Source organism: Acanthopagrus latus, chromosome 7, assembly GCF_904848185.1.
Source record: "Acanthopagrus latus isolate v.2019 chromosome 7, fAcaLat1.1, whole genome shotgun sequence".
NCBI classification, from domain to species: Eukaryota; Metazoa; Chordata; class Actinopteri; order Spariformes; family Sparidae; genus Acanthopagrus; species Acanthopagrus latus.
This window is the reverse complement of record NC_051045.1, coordinates 17,077,999-17,101,176: the sequence shown is the minus strand read 5'-3', so window position 1 is coordinate 17,101,176 and position 23,178 is coordinate 17,077,999. Positions and strand designations below refer to the sequence as shown.

Sequence of the window (23,178 nt, the reverse complement as noted above, 5' to 3'; positions counted from 1 at the left end):
TACATTCGCTGATGTTTTACACCTCTTCATTTTCATGACTGAATAACCAGAACAAACAAACTGACCTTAAAAGGACGACACGGTCTCACACTGGTTTCATTTTTTTTTGTTTGTTCATGTGTGGCGGACCCTGCCACCTCTCCAGCTTTAGACAAACAGTGTCCTGGACCTTATTTTCCTCAAAGAAACAGCCTGGTTATTCAGTGACGGACAAAATTAAATACTGTATTCTTCTTATCTCGTTACTGTTGTGAATATCAAAGTGTGAGTCTTGAACCAGATAGCGCCTCTTTAGCAACATAAATGAAGTCATCCATTCTTAAATGTAATGATTTCACATTGGGAGAGAGAAAGCGGCTTGAACGACGCTCAGGCTTGTGGAGCTCATTTGCATATTTGGATAATGAATTAATTAGTCACCCCACCCATTAAAAAGGCAGAAACAAGCCAGGATGATAATGTGAATAGTCCATTAGCAATATTTGGGAGGCAGATTTTTAATGCATCACATCATTAAAAAAAAAAAAAAGACCAAAAAAATGAGATGTGATGCTGGTTATTTCCTCCCCCAAAGGTCTCAGAATTCATTTTGTGGTTGAATAATGTACACAATGGTTTGTTTTGTCTTTTTTTTTATACCCCCTCATACACACACATTAGGGGGGTGGCACTGGGTTGGGGGGGGGGGGGGCACAAAAGATGGACCGCATTAAGTTATAAATTAATAGGATGATTTCCATTTTACTGAGCCAGTCGCTTGACACATTTTCATTGTCTTAAACATGATATTGGATCACTGTCAAAATCCAATTAAGAAAAGCAAATAGTTTGCACATTGGGACCTTTTTTTTTTTTTAATGCACTAAAGCCAGGCAAAGCAGGAGGGACAGGCAGCGGGGATCAATAGCAATTGGGTTGAGGGGTGGTGTGCAGGGGGTCCCTTCATTGTGCTACAAGCCATGTTGGTCGTCTTCGTTTCAATAGCAGAGGAGGAGGAGGAGGAGGAGGAGGATGGTGGGGGGGTTTGTGCTGTGTAACAAAGTGCTGGTAAAACCTTCCTCCTGAGGCAACTGTCCTGAGAAGTCGAACCCCACCACCCAAACTCCACATGGTAACCTAACACCAGCGCAGCAAGCAACAGCTCCTCCCTTATCACAGTATGTATACATTTCACAAGGTCAATGTTTATGATATTTACACACACACACACACACACACACACACACACACACACACACACACACACACGTGCACACACGCACACAGTCTGCTTCCTTTCCTGAGTTACACAAACACCCAGCGACTGATAAGGAGGCGGAAATGCTTGTCTCTTTGTGTTTAATGTGCAATCACAGCCTGAAAATGACTACAATGGTAGATCAGGCTCCAGAAAAAAACAAAACAAAACAAAAAAAAACACACACACACAAAAATAACACGATTCTACGAGAAGAAAAACCAGTCGAACGCCAACATCTTCAGCGAGGCTTAAGTTGGAGCGGTGGAGAGGGCGAGCGTGCGGTGAATCCTCTCTTGAAGGCAGAGCAGGAGCAAAGCTGGATTGGCTGGCGGGGCAGGCTCCCCTCCCCGGCAGATGAGATCCCATTATCAGGCGGACGAGAACTCCACCTCCAGGATTTCACAGCTCCACTGTTTATCACATGGCTCTGTCAAGTTGGGCACCATTAACCGATAATGAAAGGAGACAACGGGTGCAGTTACAAGCAAAGCACTCCACATTCTACAGGCCTAAGCATGTATCTGGGAAGCTGACTGTGTCTATTCAATTCTGTTCAGCATTCAAACGGCCCATCACAATACCTTTTTCCCCGAGCAACTCCTCCATCTACAGCTACGGTGCCTTCTTCCAGCAACGACAGGACAAAAACCGGTTTACTCGGAGCCCGCTCTCCTGAATTCAGAGGAAATTAAATCTAACGGAGCTGCGCGCCGCTCGACACTTCCCTGTGACACGCTCTTTTTCCTAAAGATTATTAAAAGGAGAACAATTCCTTGCATGAGCTCAAAGAAAGAACCAGTATGAGGGAAGAAGAAGAAGAAGAAGGGAAAAACAAATGGCACAATAAAGCAACACAAACTGTTGTTCTGAAATATGTTTTCTTCATCCACATCAAGCATAATTAGTGTAAGTGTTACAAAACACAAAGACTGCAAGACTGCCACTGAATCAAAGGCCAACATGCCCCCCTCCTTCCTCCCTCCCCCTCCTCCCCCTCAGTCTGACTACTCCATTTATGGTTTATAGGATTCTGTAGCCACTTACGCTCATTAAAAATGAATACTTAACAAAAGCTGTGGCTGACACACACTGTTTGCTTTAGCCTGATTTTTTTTTTTTTCTCCACGCTGGAGGAAAAAAAACACAAGCCTCTCAGAGGCAGCAAACACCAGACCGAGCGGGCGGGAAAGAGAGAAAGTGCTCGAGTAAGTCAGCCAGTAGCTGAAACAACAGAAAAAAGTGACATGGATGACTGAGCCAAGCCTGTGAGAGACTTGGCAAGCCTCAGAGGCCCTGGCCTCTTAAGCACTCATATCTAGTAACTTCATTTAATACATTCACCAGGGATGAGCAGAAGAGTTGAAGGGGAGAAGAGAGAGAGACAGAGAGAGGGGGAAAAAAAAGAGAGGGATTGGGAGATGAAAACAGACTTGTAAACCGAGAGGAGGGTTAGGTTGTTGTGGCGGTGGCGGTGGCGGTGGGGGTGTGCTTCTGAAGCTTCGACTTTAACACATGACTAAATCTCGACAGTGTAACAAGCTAACTGCCCTGCTGCCAAAACATGATATATGTGGGGGGGCGGATGTGCTAGATTGCACCTCGAGACTGTTTTACCATTCTCGGGCAGGTATTATCTACAGGAGCCGCTTCCACTCATATTAGCAAACTTGAACAGCTTTTCCAGATGGGGCTTTTAAAGCAGCGTCTCTCTCTTCGCCACACGTACTAAATCCATAAAGAACAAAGACTCTGTGTGACTGCTGCTTCAAGTTACTGTTCCTCATGCTGACGGCAAGTGCTGATAGCGCCCCCCTCCTCCTCTTCCTCCTCCTCCCCTCTCTCTTCTCTGCTGGCAGGCAGGCAAGCAAAAAAAAAAAAAAAAAGAAAAAAAAAAGCTGACTTCAAATCATTCAATGCCCCTTTTAGCCTTCATGGATTCTTAAGAGAGCACTTTACAAGTTGGGGGAATCCAAAGGGAAAATAGGGTCTTACACGACTAATTAAAACACAGACTTTGCCTGGAGGGGGCTGAGAGAAGGGGAAGCAATAAAACAATCCTCTCCAATCTCCCAACAAAGTGACTCAAGGAAATTGCTCAACTAAATATGGTTAACTGCACGCTTGTGGATTTGGAGAATCACGGTTTTCAAGGAGTATTGCTTTAGCTGAAAAGAGCAGCACTCCAAAGAGCGAGATTTCATTAATGAACAAAGGAGGGAAAAAAAGGGGGCCTTTAAAAACCGTGCATGTTGCACCTTTTTCTCTACACGAGCAAACAGCCGTCATCAAGATGTCCTTTGGAGACAATCCAAACAGACAGCTAGCAATTAGGCTGCTACCTAGCAAGCCCTTTATTTGCGATCATTAACAAAGTTGTAAAAATGTGAGGGAAGCCAAGGAGTGGTATTTCACTTTAGGCAATCGGTGCAAGGTCTAGCCTCGCATAGCTATCTTGTTTACATAGCTATTCACAGTCGCATTTGGCAGCCTCACAACACTCTGAAAACCAAGACACTTGTAGGCTACATATGTCTAATCTCTTTGCCAAGCTACACAAGCTACTCAAGAGAGTGAAACTTGCTCGCAGCAGCCATTTGGTAAAACTATTGCACATTAAAAGAAAAAAAAAAAAGAATGTAAGTAAACCTTATTCCAGATGGAGGTAGCTGCCACCTGGCTGACAAATCGATGAAATGCTACTGAGAGGAAGCACAGCAGTTTCTCTTTAGAAAACAAAGCAAACCCTAATTGCTCATTGATATATACACACACAAGGAGAGACAAACAGCTCTTAACAGCAGCGTTCGCTACGTCTGAGGAGTGGACAGTTTTCTGAAGACAAAGAAAGAAGCCGAGGTAAAAAGAGAATCAGGGGTGTGAAATGTTTATGAACCAGAGGATAATCAGCCAGCTCAGTACGGCCATGAACTCACAAACACAGGAAGCTAAACCAGCCACAAACAAACCATGTAATACCTTCGACTGCTACTTCACTGAGGCCCTGATTTTCCACATTCTTCAGGATCTCACATGGACTGTCCGTCTGATTCTCCGGGCAAAAACAGGGCCTCATTCATCTGAATAAAAGAGCAGTTCAGCCTTTGCCGTGGCTGCACTGAGAACAGACTCTGAGGAATGAGACTGTATTTCCAAGGAGGGCCACAGAGAGAGCGAGAGAGAGAGAGAGAGAGAGAGAGAGAGAGAGAGAGAAAGAGTGCAGGCTGTGGCTAAAAGGAGGAAGTTTACATTTCAGGCAAATCCTTTTGTGAACAAAGACACGGCAACATAAACAAACAGTACATGTGTCTGATGCTCGGCTCTGGAACCAGTTAGGAAAATCCTATTGCAGCGGGGTGAGACTGTGTTTAAACTTGATCGGCAAGTCAGCGAAGCGAGTGGGGTCCATGATCGTGAGAGCAAAACAGAGAGAGACGGAGAGACACAGAGAGAGAGAGAGAGAGAGAGAGAGTGAGTGGCGGTTGGGGTGTGTGATTCCTGTGTGGTTACTGTCTCTGAGCTAATCTGCTCAAATAGCCAGTGACTGCTCCATTTCACACGGAGCACATGGCCGTCTCACCTCCACACACTGCCACCCTATGGACGAGCAGGGGAGGTGCAGGTTTCAGGCTGTTGCTGTGCTAAAAAGGAGGAGGTGGAGGTGGTGGTGTGTGAAACAATAAGGGGAAAAAAAAATTAACTCCCTACGCTCCCATTCATGACATGCATATTAAGATACTCAATATGGCGCACAGAGCTGCATGTTTCTTTTTCTCCCTTCAGCACCAGCACTCCGAAAATCAGAAATCAATTATTCTCCTCTGGTCGCACTTGGCTGCTCTCAATGTGTAACCTAATGATTCAGCCATCGAGTTTACAGACAGATAGCGATAACTAGAATAAGCACATTCATTATAGGTCAGGAGGAGGGAGATTCTCGACTCGTTCAAGCTAATTTTTCGCATCTCGAATTTGTCCTCCTCACATTCCCTCTTTCTTCCAATTTGGCATGAATAACAGCAGTGAGAAGTAATCTCAAAAGCAAATGTACGGTCGAGCATGTCGGTGCTGGGCGCGGTGAGAAAAAAAAAAAGGATGTGTTACTCACAGAGACGCCGCGCAGACCGGAGTGTCGAGGCCGTGTTGTGTGATTAGACTGGGTTTTTTTGGGAGCGAATGGGTGAAAATGTGTCTGTGTGCAGTCGGAGCAGACAGTTTGGAGATCAGCGCTGAGGTCAAGAGGAGCCACTTAGCTGTGCTTTGGCCTCGCAACCCCTACAGCGTTCAGAATCAACTGCTCCACTATGGGAGTAGATAAAAAGCTTGGCAGCGGTTCTCGCAACTAGAGACTACAGGCTACATTTGCTAATGTGCACAGGCTTTATTTAGGGCTTTTTAAAGGTACAAAATGGAAATTAATAGGAATAGGTAGGAAGGTGGGAAGCCTGCTCATTAGTAAGAATATATATTAGGTCAGCCTCACTGGTGCAGATCCCCGGAGGCAGTAAATTCTAGGGGCTTATTATAAACAAACAAAGCAATAAACAATACAGAATAAAACCATCTCTCAATTACAACTTAACCATGAAGGTCATTCAAGATTCCCCCCTGCCCCCTCCAACTATTATCACTATAATTTCACAACAGATTTAAACCAGATGTGATGCTTTCCCTCTAACCACACATTATTACAACAGCATCGAGACAAGAAAAATAGCTGTCCTTTTGATGTCCGTGGTGAGGAGATAATGCGCCGAAAAAAAAAAAAGGGGAGAATAATATGTTAGGTGTCATTGATGATTACATGGCAAGCTCACTGCTCTTTGTCTTTATTGTTTGGACTTATGAATCAACTGAGCATGGAAGTGTGGTTCTCATTATGCTGCTGCGGCCACACAGAGAATTACTACTCAGAACGTGCTGAGCTGGAAATTCTGCAATTTGCTTGTTTGGATGCACATATTCTGCATAATGCATGAAGCATCTAACATATGATAGAAATGTGTGTGTGCGTGCACGTGTGTGTGTGTGTGTGTGTGTAAAAGATAGCGACCAAGTGGGGGAGACTGGGGAAAGAGAGATAGAGTAACGCTGTTGATATTTGATATTGAGCAGATTGGAAACCTAACATGCAGCACACTAACTGTCTCTATAGAAAGGGCTGAGGGCTGAGGGGAGCAGACAGAGGAGGTTTGGCGCAGCATTAGCTCCTCCAGTCAGCTCCTGGAACAGGGATGGATGGAGGAGAAAGATGGATGGGTCGGGCTCTCTCTGTTCCTGCACACATCAGCAGCAGGAGGGCAGGGATGCGCGGAGGCCACAGCGAGCCAATTACCAAACTCATTAAGTAACCTGCTAGTCGGCTTTGAACTGCAGCCCGTCGCCCCCCCCACCCCTCCTCCCACCCCCCACCCATCGTGGCTGGATTCTCTACCGCTGTCGTGGACATTCAGATAGGCGCTGCTCTCACTCTCGCACCTCTTCAAAAAAAAAAAAAAAAAAAAAAAAGGCTGGATAGGGGGAGTGGAAATGGCAACATGGTAATCACATTTTCACTGGAATTAAAAGTGCAGTGCAGAATCACAAGTGGAACTGCAATGACAAAGACCTGCGTGACGTCTTCAAGCCGCCAAAAAAAAAAAACAGCATTACACTGGGTATGACATGGGTAGATGTAATGCACTCGTGAGAAAAATAGCAAATAAGGCATCCAGTCACAAACACAGGAGTGGGTTAGCATGAGTTAGGAGTTATCTAATATCTGAGCACTTTTCAAACCTTGAGAACACCATAATAAAATTCAAGCGCTGTCAAGGATTTTCAGCGCTCTGATGAACCCTAACAATTAACGCTGCAGCTGACGATTATTTTCACGAGTGATTAAACTGCTGATTATTGTCACAATGCTTTCACGAAATTGTGTAGTTTATTCAATGTAAGAACATCTTTTTTTTTTTAAATTGAAAATTGCTCCAGAGTGACATTTTAAAATTGGTTCTATTGTCAAACCAAAATTCAAAAACCTTAAGACTCTTCATTTACTCTCAAAAATGACAAATAAAAGCAGCAAATCATCTCATTTAAGCAGCTGGAACCAGCAAAATGTTTGACATTTTTGCTTGTCAACAACTGAAATGACTAACCTTCTTCGATTAAATTAATTCATCCACAAATTATAGAGCTGTGCTCACAATGAGGGGCTAAAAAGCACCAAGGGCGGGTGGGGAAGATGATCAAGGTGCACACTGGGTGGGGCAGGAACAGAAAACATTTTGGGGGGGGAGGAGAGGGGGGGTAGGGGGCCATGTTAGTCAGCACTCCAGTGTCACAAAGCATTGTTGACTAACCTTGACTGCATTCACCTCCTAGCTCACTGCCACATTGCCTCTCAACAAGTATTGACACAACGACAGTCTGCAAGAGAAAAAAAAAAAAAAAACGAAGGGGGAAGAAGAACAGACGCACACACACAGAGGACAAGGGGAGAAAATATGAATGATGTGTAAATGGAACAAACGAGGTGATAACAGCTTGACAGTAGAGGCGTATGCATGGGTGAAGACGGCTGCCATATTTGGCATCATGTTTAACACATGGTGAATACAGGCACTGAAAAAACATGAAGGTGCACAATATAAAAATAATACCATTCACAGTGCAGTTAACATTTCTATGAGGAGATTGCGAGCCGGTATTCTGCGCCCGTATTCATTTCCCTCTTCTCAATAAAACCTCTCTGGGTACGTGCAGATCTAGGCACTCGTACTTTCTACACACACTGTAAAACACACACACATATACACAAAGAATTATGCGCACACACAGTCCCCCACCCCTGAACCTCCCCCATTATCCCATGAGCCCTCTCTTCTCTGCCTTGCTTGACAAGAGCTTGGAAATAAAAACATCACAGCTCTGCCTTGCAGCACCTGTTCAATAACATTGACATTTCACATTCGGCATCCGCACACAGAGATTCCCTGCATTTACTCTCTTTAACACCCAGAAATGCAACATGCACGCGCGCACACACACACACACACCAATCTGCTCCATTTCACTGTAGTATAATAGAGCACAGACAGGTGGTGTACAGGTCTGTATTTCTGTCCTGTATGGTGTAGTATGGGGTGTAAGAATCCAAATTAACGGGAGGGTCGACTCGTCTACCCTCCCATTAATTTAGATCTTGATTTTAACAAATCGACCATCTGGAAACAATTCACTCATTAAAAAAAATTGATTGTGACATATTTGTGTCATTCTTTTCCTAAAACGGCTCATTGTGCTCAATTATGATCCATCGGAAACTTCAGGCTGCTCATGTGACTCCATTCAAAATTCCACTTGTTTTGGTTGTTTTTCAGCACAGATTAAAATAATAATTTAGCCTACGTGTTTACAGTCTGTCATTATATTATATATAAGAGTCAAACATTATGAGGAGAAAATTAAGGACATTCTACAGGCGGTGCTGTATGAGTGATGTATGGCGGATTTTGTCTGAGTCATCAACAGTTGACAAATTATCAATTGACGGAACAAAATAAGAAGGGCTGGGCAATTTGGTCTTAAAATTATATTGCAATACGACAAGGCGCTAAACAAGATATATGTCTCGATAATTTGAAATTTCCTCAAGAAAGTGAAAAGGACTGGGCGACAAAATCGAATCTTACAATACACAGTTATTAGATAGTACAGTATAGATAAGCTACAAAATTAACAGTTCTTTTAGCAGTGCTTTTCAACTATACTTGTTATTCTAAGTGCGGTTAAACTTTTGCTTCGCCCTAGCTCAGATATTAGTATATTGTTACAGAACAGGTATCAATATGCTAAAACAAAAGCTGTCTATATGTAGTATGTTTCACTTTGTAAAATTTGGCAAATCCTTGTAAACTGCTGTTGGCTGAGATACACCAGCCCCCTCCTCCCTCCACCAGCACAACATGAAGGCAGTGAATCACAGGACTGATACTCACTGATGTCTGTTCCTCATTCCCCCTCAACTTCACTCAGTATTTTGAAAATTATTTCATAGACGTTTTTAGGTTCCTTTCCAGTGATATTTCATTGAGTTTATGGTAAAATTACTGTTGCTGCATAAAAACAATGTAGTTCGACTCAAAACATTCAATTCAATTGCTATAAAATATAGTAGTTTTATATGATGAAAAACAACTGATAGAAGACAAGATGATTAACTACTAATAAATATGCAGGGCGCTGTAGGATGTTGCTATTTTCCCTTAAAAAGGAATGTGTGGCTCTTATCTAAACCAATTATTTGTTGGCGCTACAAAACAAGGTAACATATTTACCTCCAGACGTAAAACATGATCCTGTTTGTTATTATTCATCTCCTGCTTTTGATGCAACACACCCCCTGATTTCAGTCTGCGTTTTGAAGTGAAATGGTCTGGTCCTTTTCTGAATTTGGAAATAACACCAGGTGTGCAGTGAATGAAAAAACAAGCATTTCCATCCGTGCAATCTAAGCGCCGTTCAGCTGTACAGCGAGCGGACTGGTATGCTGTCAAAGACGGCTAAAACACAACACAACACAACAACGATCCAGATAAGCACGTAACATTCACATTCACACTGTGATCAACAATTCAGGGGGGTCAGTCACAGATGTCTGATGTAAACATTTGGCTTGATTTTGTCGCGGAGATGCACCATGACACTATAATGCATGTTTTCGTGCAATCGTCGCCACCTGAGGAGAAGATGAAATGTGCAGCGCGGGACGCCCAGTGCCAGGGCTCAGTGGTGTCACCAGGTGCAGCCTAACCTGGGTGGTTGAGCAGGGACATCTGTTTGACGGCATTAGAGCCATCAGAGCCGTGCCATAACCACAGATTAAATGGCAGTAAATCTGAGGATTAGATCCGTGTATGAATAGCTCACATCGATTTTGCAATCCCTTCAGTAACTCTGGGATTTCCACGCCGACAGACAATGTGGCCATCAAGCTAACACACACACACACACACACACACACACACACACACACACACACACACACACACACACACACACACACACGTATCCTATTTTTTTAAAAACCCTCTAAAAATCAGTCTGTGACTAACTTATCTCCATTTTAATCTGCTCATATCTGGGCCTAGAGGCTGTGTCCACGCAGCACAAGGCATGCAACATCATTCCTTTCACAAACTGCCCATCAATCCAGTCACTCACACTGGTCACATCCGAGCAACTAAAACAAGCTCAACAGGCCTAGAAATGTCTACTCCTATATTGTAGTATGTGTGCTCATGTGAAAGATCACTTCCATGCACTGCAGGTTGAGTGTTATTGTATGTGAATGGCATTGGGCTGATGTGGACAAAGATGAACCGGCCTTTCATTCTTCAGCTGCCTGGTCTCAGTTGTGGATTGCCAATATGCAAACCCACACACACGGACACACACAGACTAAAATTTACTTGACCCAGAAGAGACCTTTTTGACACGACAATCCCAAAATCCTGTGCTGAAATCCCAATCCCCCCCCTGCCCCGACCACCAGGGCCCTGCGGAAGTCGGCTGACATCAAAGACAAGCGCTTCGCTTTCATGACTTCAGTCCCCCTCTCCGTCTGTCAGTGTCTCCGGCTGTCCGGCATGTCAGAAAAAGCCATTACTTCAACACCAGGCTCACAGTGACCACATTAAACACGTCTACAGCACAACACGAGGAGAACAAAGGCAGCCCCGCTATTTCCATACTCTAAGAGTTTTAGGATTAAGGATGTGTGGGATTAGGCTTTTACTCTCGCTAGTCAACACGAGAAACACCAACAACCGATTTGTGTTTCTCGTGTCAATGAGTGAGAGTAAGAGCCAGGGTTTAGGATTATTTTAATTTTCAATTAATCTGTTAGTTGTTTGGCCTAAAAAATGTCAGAAAATTGTTTTAAAAAAAAAAAAAAAATTAATCAGTGTTTTTCTGAACCCAAGATTACTCTACACAAACAAAATGTATTCAGTTTACTGCCAGCAGAGTAAAGAAACCAGAATATGTTTATATTTAAGAAGCTGGAATCAGAGAATTTTATTTTACGTATCATTTTTTACATTAAGCACCCTTATATTACGTACTGAAATGTCAAGGCTTTCTTATCAAATGTTGCCTTTTTTTCTTCTTTTCAAACACCATCTGTTACCAATGTTAGCAACACGGCTATACTGTTAGATCAAAGATGTATTTACATATTCAACATGTGACTGCTTCTGGCCAATGAATTTCCGTTGTAATAAGCACACAATATGTCATTTCTGTCTCTAGGGAGCCAACAATCAAAACAATGGCAACAAAAGAGTAGTTTGATGATGTCATGAAGTAGCAAGGGATCATGGGAGGCACCGTCTTTAATGTTAAAAAAGCACCATTACTGATTAATATTGGCCTGACTTGACTCTGTCAGAAATACAGTTCACAGTCAGGTAATGTTTTAAAGCTCTATGTAATATTTTGTTGTGTATGTCGACTTTCTTCCTGTCTCTGACTATCACTCAGTGCTTGCCTGGAAGCTGTAATGACATGAAATGCACATTACACTGAGTGAAATTACTGATTTTTCCAGGTTTGAACACTGTTAGAAACATTTGGGACAATATAAGTACACAACTCTAAATATATAACAAAAGTCCAGCTGCTTTTATATGATTTAATGAAGAAATTTTACATATTATACCTTTAATCAGGCATATTTTCAAAACAATTTCATCAGTGAGTTATTTTCATGTGTGCCACATATTTAAGCAGCATTTTAAATATAATTTGGTTATTGCTCAGTTTTTAGAATGTTTTCTTTTAGTCTACTTGCCTGGTCCATGGGAAAGGGAAATTAGTCCCAATTCAGATTCGAGCAATGATTCCAACAGAAAAAAAACACACTGCTAAAAGAAATTTAGTTCAAAATACAGAATTAGACCTGCACCTCTACAGGGAAAACGCACTTGGGGCCAAAGAAAACTGGGTAAAGCCTTTAAAGATCATGGACCAGCAGCATAAACTTGGCAACCATATTTGGCAAGCGGCAGCAACCTGCTTCCCTCATCCAAAATGGCTGCGCTGGTCATCGTGGCTGACCTTAGCCACCTATCAAGCCAAACGAAAGCAATTACCTGGTGATTAGTGTGCGTTGTGAGGCAGCTCCATTAACCTTTGAGAAACAGAGTGTGGAGGCTGCAGTGTCTAGCCAAGTGGAACGCTTTCCTTACTACCTCCAGAAGAAGGGAGAAAAAAAAAAAATAAAAAGATATGAGGGAGGGGAGTGAGAGTGAGAGAAAGAGAGACGGAGAAACTCAGCGTGACAGTAGAGCAGCTCCTATTAGGTAAGCACATTGAGCCGTCAGGCCGGCACATTCATCAACACACAGAATGCCAGTCAGCAGCACCAGCAGGCTCGCCCGCCGCTCTACTGTTCCTGTGGTGAGGCGGGGAGGAGGGGAGAGTGACAGGGAGGCATTTGCAAAGCAGATTTTGGACCGTTTCTTCCCAGCGTTTGGCAGTGCAAATGTTTTTATGTATGGTTCGGGTGATTTCCACCAGCGTTTCCTCTGCCCTAATAGATCGGCCATGGGCTGCTAATGATATCATTATCATACACGTGCTGTAATTGTCTGGACCCAGGGTGTGCCGAGATCAATGGACGGCAAAATCTGGATCGATTGATTAGTCTGCCGCTGTTAAGCTGCTAAAACATATTTTGCGCACAGTCAATGTGCTGTTGGATGAGCACTGAATGAATTGGGTGCTTGCCTGCTTTCAGAGTGCAGCATCCAGACATGGGGTTAGGCAAGTGGATCCGTGCCATATGAGAAGTGAGCCGAATTGGCAGGGCTGATCGGCTTCCTCCGCTCATCTTAATGTCAACAACAGCCACTACTGTTCCACGCGAGGCTCCAAATTAGGGCTAAAGTGACTATTTCGCATTCCTGACAAAGTAAAAACAAAAGTGAGCGCTTGGATATTATTTCTATTCCGTCTTTGTCATTGTGAAAAATGTCACGCCACTACAATGTCAGAGTGGTTTTATTTGGAGCCTGGGAGCGTTCAAACTTGCACACTGTGCAGAGGCAGATGGTTTTGTTCTACATGCATGGTTAAACATTTGAACACAAAACATCCTGGTGTGGAAGATGGAAAAGCATCATTACAGTAAATTACCCTCTTCCACCACCAGCACTGCATTAGGGTTGGAGGATTTTGTGTCTTTTGATCTAAATTTAGAGTAGATGCTTATTCACACTCTAACATTTAAAACTGTCTTAATCTTGAAGCACCCCTTGTACATTTGTTGACTGTCTGCAGCCCATACAGACCCACATGAATGGGTTCGTATCAGGGACACCTGAACAGTGCGTGACATTTTCAAACATTCCATTAGCAGCATGAGCTCTGTATCGATTTTGGGTGTTTTGATCTATGCAATCAGTTAATTTGTTTTGTGTACAGTAGTTTAACGTTCACTTTAAACAGCTGTAATTTTAGATTTTGTATTTCTGGTAGGAGACATCTGAAAATGTCTCGATGGGCTGTGAGAATTTGTTGTCAACCATTTTTCACGTGATTCATTGATAACATAACTAAAGTTTAGTTGCAACCCCTGCTTTAAATTTGGTCGTGGTTCAGATTTTAGTTAAAGGTACACTTCACCCCAAAATCATAAATACACACTGTACCTAGGAATCCATCTAGATAGACATTTGGTGGGAGTTGATGAGCTTTGGAGATAATAGTCATAGAGAAGTTGGCATTGTCTTTTTCCATCACTCATGACCCCATTTCTCAAGATAATCCAAAGACCTCATTGTGAGCAGTTTCACGTAGGACCTATTGTCTTTCCATTGGTCCCCCTTATGATTAGAGAGAATCTATCGGTAAGGCCCAAACTCTGCAACTCATACCAAAAAAATCTAGATGGAGGAACTGTACTACAGGTAAGAGGGAAAAATATGAATTATTGATTTTGGGGTGAACTGTTGTAACAAATAAATCAGCCGGCATTATAATACAAATCAATTCCACACTGGAGACAACACAGTCTGAAAGTGACACCTCGCAGATAAAAATCTGCTGCACTTATTGCAGGGCTATTGCGTTAGATTGCATTCTGTTTTACAGATATTAATTTATTGTGTCCACCTCCTGAACAGCGTTCACGCTTGAATCATGAGCCCTCTCGTCTTTTCCTGCCACCGACTTGGTCTCAATCATGAGCGTAATTTGAGAGCAGCCTGATTGTGTTAGGAGGAAGTTGATTGCGCTGATGAGTAGAGAGCTGCCGAGGAGAAGAAAGTGGGCCATCTACACTGAACAAATAATCACATCAGTGACAGCCGGGGTTGATACGAGTTTGTCAAAGAGACTGTACTCGATAAAATGCAAACTGGACAGTAACGATGTATGAATATCATCATCTCCCCTCCAACCTTGAGACGAGGGCCTTGGCAACACTTTTGCAATGCAGCAGCATCATCTAAATAACATATTACTGGCACCAATCTGTCAACGGGGTTAAAATCGCGTGTGGCTTTGCCCCGTCATCACCCTACAGGCAGCATGATGCAACTTATTCCAGCACACAAAGGCTAATGCAGGTAAACACTTAGTGGACTCGAATGCTTGACACTAAGCTTCCCGGCGTACTAGCTAGCTCGAGTGGGCGAGAAATGAACCTTGTTATGTGTCCTGACACTGGGCCCCGCTCCCCGGCAAATAAAAACATGCCTCTCACTTACTGGCTGCCTGCGCCCACAGCCCCATACATCAGCATTATAAAGGAGCTCAGCAGCCTCAAGGTCAGCTCAATTTCCTCCCGCCGTTATGAAGTATCAGAATCACAGCGAGAGGGGGCACCCACACACATGTAAAGAAATGATTTAGGGGAGCGAGGGAGGGGAGGGAGAGAAAGAAAAGGGGGGGGGGGGGATTTGGAGTGTGAAGGAGAGGTGGTGGGTAATACAATGAGGAACTGTGACAAATCACCAGGAAAGAACTAGCCTCTTCTACAGTAGGGATGTGTGAGCGCGGGGCATTTGTGAGAAAACGCAGAGAACATTAAGCCTCCTCGCTCGCTGCGATCGACACAGCGAGGAAATATAGTAGGCCGTAGTACAAGCAATGGGATTGAACAGTTTTTGGTTTAACAAGCTGATTCTACTTGTGCAATCGCTCAAGTGTAGTCTGTGAAACTACAAAGCAATTAGGCCTACTGAATTATTGTTTCAGAAAAATGTAAATGTTTACCGTAATTAAATTCTAAGCTGGTACATGGGCATTACAGCAACCTAATGCAAAATAAATGTCTTCTGTTTTTTCCTTTTGAGATCTGGGCCCATTCATCACATGCCCAAGCAATTTGATAAATTACACAGAAGCATGAAAGCTGATCATGTGCATGGCAGAGAGCGCAGTGTGTGTGAGTCGGCAGTCATCCTCGGCTGCTTCAGTGGCTGAGGTTTGACATCTTCAGCTAAGAGCCTGGGGAAATAACAGCAAATTCACTTAATGGCACCACCTCATCTATTCCTCATACAGGGAGAGAGGAGGGAAAGTTCCTTGAGGTGTTACAAAATGGCTGTGCGCTCTCGGCTGCGCTGCCGCCTCTCCCATCGGTGGGGGTGCAGGTGTGTGTGGGTAAACACAGAGCGCGATGAGATCTATCACCAGCCTTCGCTCGGCCACCAGCTGTAATTTGCAGTCAACTCTGACCCTCTGCAAAAAAAAAAAAAAAAAAAGCCGCCGTGAAAGCTTGCTGTGGCGACGGCTCAATCTGGTTTGATGTGTGTGTGGCCGCGTACGAGTGTGATCTCTGAAAAACATATGCGGAGCTGGATGCAGTGACGATGTGCATGGCTGCAGGAAACGTGCATGCGTGTTTGTGCAGGTGGAACTAAGCATGTTTGTGTGTGTCTGCAGGGAGCGTTAAGAGAGCCAGAGGTATAATGGCCCCACTCCATCTTTGTGTGAGGTATTGCAGAAGAATTCAAAGCAGAGCGCAGCAGCTGGGGAGGGGGGCTGGGGCCGGCTCTGCTGTTGGATAACATCTCAGGGTAACAGCAGGTATGCTATCAGTGCAGCCTGAATCCCTTCAGGGCTATTTTCAGAGCCCCTGACCCCTGCATGACTGGCTGGATGACGTCTCTGTGCCAGCAACACAGGAAGAGCAAGACCCAAAAAACCACGCCGCCGCTTCCTCTTGGCTGCACAACATCTCATTCCTGCAGCCCTGAACAGCTCTGCTATTGTTCAGATGTTTCACTACAAAAAGACTCATCGGCTCAATGACTGTTTACAGCGACTGCAATCTGTCAATATTCTCCCCAGTTGAGACAATGCTCTGAATAATAAATCGCTGTGTAAACATACTTTTTCCCCCATTACCCTAACCTGAGTACAGTCATCGTCGGAGAGAGCATGATCACATTAAGGCACGCATTCCAGCTGTTTATTCATCGGCATTTTCAATATGTGCACACCTCAAAGGAATGGTGAATCACAATCTGAGTTTCGACAGTATTTTGCAGCAATCCAACCGCTAGATAAAACAGGCTCTACCATCTGACTCGGCTTTCATGGAGCTGCGAGATGAATAGTACAAAGCGCAGTGTTATTGCAGGATCTGTACAGAGGCTATAACACAGCAGCAACATGACAGATGATACGGCAGGAGGCTGGAGGGAAACTGTCTTAGCATTACAACGTGGAGGAGGCGTCTTATGATATTAATTGGGCTCTGCTGGGAGGGGGGGAATATAAATGGGAAATTGTAACGCACAAAGCAGCTAATAAAAAAATACACGTAGGTAAAATAAGGTCAATTGTGAGATCACTGCAGTAATGACAGCTATAGTTAACACATGTGATACCACAACTATAAATGCAATTTTTAAATCAGTCTGCAGATTATTTGCTCAATAGCCTAGTTGACATATTCGAATAACGTCTTTGTCCAACTGTAAAAAGATATATTCAGTCCATAGTTTGCATGTTAACATGAGAATAAGCAGCATAATCTCACCATTAGGAGCCTGGAACCAAATGTTTATGATTTTTGCTTAAAAATGACAATCAACTGATCATAAAAAAGATTCTTCTGTCGAATGATTCCTCATATCAGCTCTAGAGTCTGGAGACTTAGTGGGGAGCAGACGGTCAAACAGGCTTGTCATGATAATTACTTTAGGACAAAGTAGTGTCTCAGAAATAATTGCAGTAAACAAGATCAATGTCATTTACGACCATATTATATCAATGACATAAGGAACAAATATATAAGCGCATTACAACACAAGAACACCCTTCAAGCAAGGCTAATACAGTGTCAAATGAAGCATATTCAAATCCGCAACACCCAGATTTTGAAGTTGATCTACATCAATTTGTACTCACTCATAGATAGAAGCCACCAAAAACATTTCTGCTACAGAAAAGAGAGGAACAAGTTCCTCAACCCGTCCCTTTATCCAGATCCACACCAAAAGTTAATTGGATTTAATCAGTGCTGAGACCCATCTGCCGTCCAAGTTCCATGAAAAATCCATAGGTTTTGTGTAATCCTGCTGACAAACCAACAGACACGGACGAAAACATAACCTCTCTGGTAAAATAAGTAAATACAACAATACAAACCAAGACAATAAATAACATGTGGAAACAATGCTTGGGTGCTGTGCCCAAGTCTTTTAATGGCAGGAAAGTGATTTTGGCACCATTTTGGCTCAAATGTTGGTGACATTCTCAAATAAAATTACAGAAAATGATTGAGCAAAGCAAACCATTCTCCTTGTCCAAGCTTAAAAGACACCAGATACTATCACGTTCACCACTAAGGCCACAATGTGCTTCGTATCAATCTATAGCAGTCGTGTCTGTCAGTCGGCTGGATCATATGTATCAGTGAGTGCGGTGGTGATGGATGTCTCCTGCGTGCTTTTCCTCTTTCATGAAAGCTCCCTCTCCTCTCTGCATCTGAGTGGAAGGCTTCCCACCACTCGACTCCCCGCGGTTTCCTCGTCAGCCCCCTCTCCATCTCTTCTCCCCACACCTGCACCTGACACCGCGAGTGCTCTGTCACCCCCCCCCCTGTGGAGAAAACGTTCAGCCCCGCCCAGCTAGCTCCCAGCAGCCCCTGGGGCATGGGACAATTAAAAACAGGGCAGGAGCTCAGTGGAGCTGTCATGCCGTGTCTCAGATTGGGACTCGCGCCTGTATTTCTGCAGAGTGTGAGTATTGGAGCCCAAAGAAAATGATACACTGTCTGTTGTACTTGAGATCAACATTCACTGTAGCGCATGCTCATGGCAGCGTATCAACACCCTGAAAGCAATGCAGTCTGGCTGGGGTGATATATTTGGCCTTACAGTATTCAGATAGTGTTTGACTGCGCTAACACACACACACACACACACACACACACACACTATAGTCTGGTGTCAGCCAATTACAAGCCTGCCCCGACTGCCCTTGACTACACTCACTAACCTCCCACCACAATCCATGTCAAAACCCTCTGCACTTACTTTTTGCTCTCCTTTCTTGCCTCTTCTTCTTTCACTCCTCTGTCTTTAGGCTGTGAAATATTTAGCAGGCCCATCTAAATACACCTTCAGGCACCGAGTCAGAGCTGTCTCCCTGCTCAGGTAAGAAGTAATGACAGAAAGAGCGGGAGACAGTGGAGGAAGGGGCCGGCGTAATATCTCATCAGCATTATTAAATCATTTCCCCCCTCGGCACGCAGTCCCTGGGTGGTCTTGGCTTGTGTTATTTCTCAGTCAGGGTTCAGTGGCCTCGGCTCCTGGGGTTGAGTCTGGCCGCTCTGCTAGCCTAGCGCTGTGCTAAGCAGGTGTCAGGGGAGTTTCCCCTCAATTAAGCAAAGGTAAAGCAATGCCTCTCACTGTGGCAGCGCCATGAATACATTAGTCTTGCTGTCACCACGGGCTACAGCATCGAGATGCATGAAGAAGACAGACAGCTGGCTCCTTCAAAACACTGCTGAGGAAGCAGGTTAAGGTAGCACTGTATTAAATAAAAAGCTTATATCAGACCTCTGATACTAAGCAGATGAAATGGCCAGCAGGATATGATGTGAAAACCTTAATCTAGGTGGATGAATACATCAACCTAATCAATTCTAATACATACCAAAAGAGTAAACAGTGTAATAACATTTTGTTTCAGAGTTAGGCTAATGAGTCTGTATTAGCTGTCTGAGTGGATGACACTGGAGGACACCGAATCCTTGCTGTGTTAATTAAAGCTCAATGAAATGATGCAGATGCAAAATTAGCATGACCCACAGCCTCGAAGAGGGATACTGCCAGGATCTCTCTGTTAAGTTGTTTTCAAGGCGAGGCTTGGAGAGAAAACACTTTCTGTTAGAGGCTGAAATAAAAATAAATCATTTTGACCAATTATCTGATTAACTAAAAGTGGCAAACATCTGAAGAATCAATTACGCCCACGATTAGAACAAAGAACTGCTCTCTGTTTGTCTTTATAAATATATGATTGCATATATTTTTTTATTTTCTTATCATTTTTGCCTGCTTATAAGAAAACAGTGGTTAAACTTGCAAAATAAAAAGGTCACCAAAACTACTTGGTAAGGTTCAGGAAATATGGTTTTGAAACAGTCCTACTTCCAACCCCAACCTCCGTCCTGCTCTTACTTTCTGGCTCTTTATAGAATGTTTGTCCTTTGCTCCAGTCTTATCACCCCCTGCTGGCACCACCATCCCTAACACGCTGTCCTTTAGGGTCTAGTACACGCTATGGCCTGAGACTGGACTGCTCATTACACGCCTGTCAAGTTTGTACTGACCTTGGAAGATCAGTTTTTACCTTTTTTTTTATGCACTGTTTAAATGAACATTTTAACATTATTGGTGAATTCAAATCCTTGAATAGAAACCATTCAGCTTCTGCCTGTTTTAATTGAATTGGGTTTTTTTTGTCTTTATCTTTTATGAATTGTATTTGTAGCCTTTTTGAAAATTAATGTTATTTTTATATCTGACACTACTGAAAATGAAGGGCCTGTCTTCGATGATGTTGTAGTTTAAATAAACTTGATAATAATATCAATATCAATCCAGATTGTCCCAGTCAGCCTTGACATATTCAGCCAGCGCAACACAATCACCTTACTATTTTACTCGACCTGACAAAAGGCAGCTGAAAACTGGGTTTATAAAAATACGTCAACAGCAGCAATAACCCCCGTCCATTGTCGGTCTTTATGTGTGAGTATTACAGTGTGCTGGACAGGCGTATTGAAAAGGGCTGATTGATGGCTTCACTGTAGACTGTCTGTCCACCTCTCTCCCTGATGAGACGTGTCAATGTAAAGACACATGAATGCAGCAGCCTGTCCTCCATTTTCTCCTCCTCTCCTCCTCCTCCCTTGTCAGAGGCGGGGAGAATGACGCAGTAAATACAGATGCTGTGTGTGTGCACCGTAATTCTGGGGCCCTGCTGCCTTTTATCTGCCATGACAGCTTCTGCTGCTGTCGAAATCAAACGCCCGGGCGCGAGGAAAAAGCTAGTATTCCCTTTAATAAACTGCCAGGCAGAGCAGCAGCATAGTGAGAGCAGAAAAAGGAGGCACTCAGCTCTAGTCTGCGCCGGCCAGGCTTGGCTAAGCAGCGGCTGAGGGGAGAGGCGAGATAGAAATGGGGAGAGCACTCCTTCAGGCATTAGTTGGTATTATGCCGTTCACGCAGGGCTCAGGCATCCAGCATCAGTGCACTTAGCACAGAAGCCAATCGGTGAGCGGGGAGTCACGGGTTTCTTGGCGGAGATATGCACACTGAGACGAGGGGCTGATGTAGAGGAAGGTGGAGCAGCACAGTGAGCACCTGCTCCAGGACTCGAACACAGCCCCCTTTTCAGCTGCCAGGGTCAATTAATTACATCCCTCTCTTAACGCTTTCCATTAGGATAAACAGAAATAAATGAGGAGCGGTCTGACAACGGGGGGGCGCTGAACCTCCCCCAAAGTAACATAACTGCTGACCAGCTCCTCTGTCTGTTGATTAATCAATTAGCAAATAGGGCTGAAACGAAAATTATTTTCATTTTTACTAACCCTCTAGGAACTACAAAAAATGTGAAAATTGCTCATCACAGTTTCAGAGTTTCAGGGTGATGCCTTCAAATTGCTTCTTCTGTCCAACCAACAGTCCAAAAATGATAAATGATGAAGAAAACCCGCAAATTCTTACATTTTACAAAGCTGCAACCAGCAAGTGTTTTTTCACTTCTTATAGAAAAATGATCATCGATCATCAACCTAATTTTCTTTTGATGGACTTCTAGACTTCTCATTGCTGTCCTTCCTCTTGTCTTGTAGAGGTGGTGACCGAGATTTTTGGTATTCGCTTCTGCATCCATCTTTGCTGGTCTCTTGGTCTTTTTTTTCTAGTGCAATGAGTGATTGTAACACTGACTTTTTATGTCTACTGTTTGATCATGATTAAAGGTACACTTCTATGCAATGGGCCTTATGCTTGTATGTCACCGTTTGTTTTTGGTAGACTATAACATTCTGTTTCTAATTTTATCAAGCTGTGTTAGTAATATTCTTACTGTGATGGTTCAACACTCTGAATGAATGTGAAGATATTTGACAGATTCATCAATAATCAAAAAAGGTTTAGTGCTAGCTTTGTTCAATGCAACTGCTGTAGGACAGAGATCCTCCCAAATTCTCATACTGACTCACTCTGTGTGTGTGTGTGTGTGTGTGTGTGTGTGTGTGTGTGTGTGTGTGTGTGTGTGTGTGTGTGTGTGTGTGTGCGTGCGTGTTAGACAGGAGGATGAGGAGGGCTGCTGCTTTGGAAATAGACAGCTTTTTGTTCTGACCCCACAGCTGTCACGAGCATAAGAGAGCCAGTCACTGGCAGCTCACATAAGCATTTTACTTATACACACACACGCACGCAGACAGACACACTCGCTGGCACACACCCTTGACACTGTAGCAGGGCAAGACAAGAGGGTTGTACTTTAGGTGCCGAAACCCCCGAGAATACGGTTATGATGCGCAAGTGCATTCGATGAAGAGGCAGGAGGGGGAAATCACTAAATACCTGGTCAGTGTTTAGATTACCGGTCCACCACGGAGCCCCTAACACCATTAACATCCTTCTTTATAATCCAATTATAAGCCGTGTGTGTCCACATCAATCAGCCGTTTTCACTTGAGCCTGTGGTCTTCTTTATCACCGTTACTGCTGCAGTAATTGAGGCGGCGCTATGGAGAGGCTGTGCAGTTTACCTCCGTCTGGGAGGTCAAGAGGAATGCAATTGGTTGACAATGATTATGCTCTGGCTGATTAGGCTATGGGCTACCGCTGAATATTTAGCACTGATTAGACTAAGCCCTGTAGAGAGAGCCATGTGGCTCACTAACAAAGGGGACGAGCCATAGGGCAGGGAGAAAAGGCTAGCAATCAGCAGAGGCAGGCTATCTCAGACTTTTAATGTCAGGATCAATCGGACTGTCTGATTTTATGTTGTGTTTAGCTAGTGGTTTTATGATGATGTTATTGTGAAGCAAAACAACAGCTATGAATAAAAATAATTAGATTGAACTAACATCTCATCAAAACATTCCAAGCTTTACATAAAACTTGAATGCCTGACTATGAACGAAAATTGCCAATTTGTCGAGGTAAAAACTTACGCGGTGTAAAATGATTTGAACACATTTCTGTCTAACAGGAAACAATACACACAGCTCACGAGGGACCCGAAAAACAGATATAGACACATTAATAAGTGATGCACAAAATGGCTCCTCTAATCCCCTTGCGGAGATGCCAGCACTTTTTCCTCATCAGCGATTGTGATATTTACACAGAAACTAAAGTGACTGAAACGGGGGGGACGGATGAGGGAACACGGGATAGATGTCG

The 23,178-nt window shown here is 43.7% G+C and overlaps 1 protein-coding gene across 5 annotated transcripts in view; it reads right to left on the bottom strand.

Moving 5' to 3' along the window:
• Positions 1-23,178, bottom strand: part of rerea (arginine-glutamic acid dipeptide (RE) repeats a) — a 133,660-nt gene that overhangs the window by 95,635 nt on the left and 14,847 nt on the right. For 2 of the 5 annotated variants that reach the window (XM_037103787.1, XM_037103792.1), the window contains exon 2: positions 7,585-7,651. The exons of 1 other annotated variant lie outside the window; for it this stretch is intronic. The gene's annotated coding sequence lies outside the window, so the exon portion shown is untranslated. Of the gene's footprint in view, positions 1-7,584; positions 7,652-7,884; positions 8,016-12,378; positions 12,474-23,178 lie in introns of all 5 variants that reach the window. 2 more of the 5 variants (XM_037103788.1, XM_037103789.1) reach the window with 2 other exon arrangements.